Genomic DNA, 577 nt, shown 5'->3' on the forward strand with positions numbered 1-577 from the left:
AACCTTTTTGTTGAAAAACCATATCAGACACTAATTATTTTGTCTTTTAACTGTTGCAGTGATATAATACATTGCTTTGTAATAGAGTGTGTGTGTGAGCTGACAGACTAACAGTTAAAAGGTTCAGTGATGTAAACTGACTGCTTCAGACTTCTTCTTCAGGTTACTTTGGGTCACATTTATTCAGGATGGATTATTGAGAAAGTGTATGTAAATGATGGTGACTTTCATCCAGACGCTCTGCTGTCACAGCGACACTTTCCCTGTGTGGAGCCTCGCCGTCCTCACGTGTAAAGAGTTGATTAGAAGCCCAGTTGAAGCCAGTTTATACGGTCAGCATCCCAGGGGCTGCGTGGTGGGAAGTTCATCAGTCTGTGTGCAGCCCGACGTGTGTGAACATGTCTGTGTCTGCTGACAGAACAATGTGCACCGCATACATCCTCCCTATCACACATAAACTATACATGACAAAGAAATCAGCTTTATCCAGAAGAAACAAAGCAGGTTTCTCTAAGCCGCTGCCCGACTACAGCAACTGGGTTTCTTGTTTAACTGTTACATGTGTGTGTTTGTGAAG

At 43.0% G+C, this 577-nt stretch overlaps 1 protein-coding gene across 1 annotated transcript in view; it reads right to left on the minus strand.

The window, feature by feature from the left end:
* Nucleotides 1–577, minus strand: part of LOC118332776 (M-phase phosphoprotein 9) — a gene marked incomplete in the record, with an annotated part of 23831 nt that overhangs the window by 20071 nt on the left and 3183 nt on the right.

The sequence above is a fragment of the Morone saxatilis genome, unplaced genomic scaffold (assembly GCF_004916995.1).
Source record: "Morone saxatilis isolate NCDOM2014 unplaced genomic scaffold, NCSU_SB_2.0 Contig21, whole genome shotgun sequence".
Taxonomy (NCBI): domain Eukaryota; kingdom Metazoa; phylum Chordata; class Actinopteri; family Moronidae; genus Morone; species Morone saxatilis.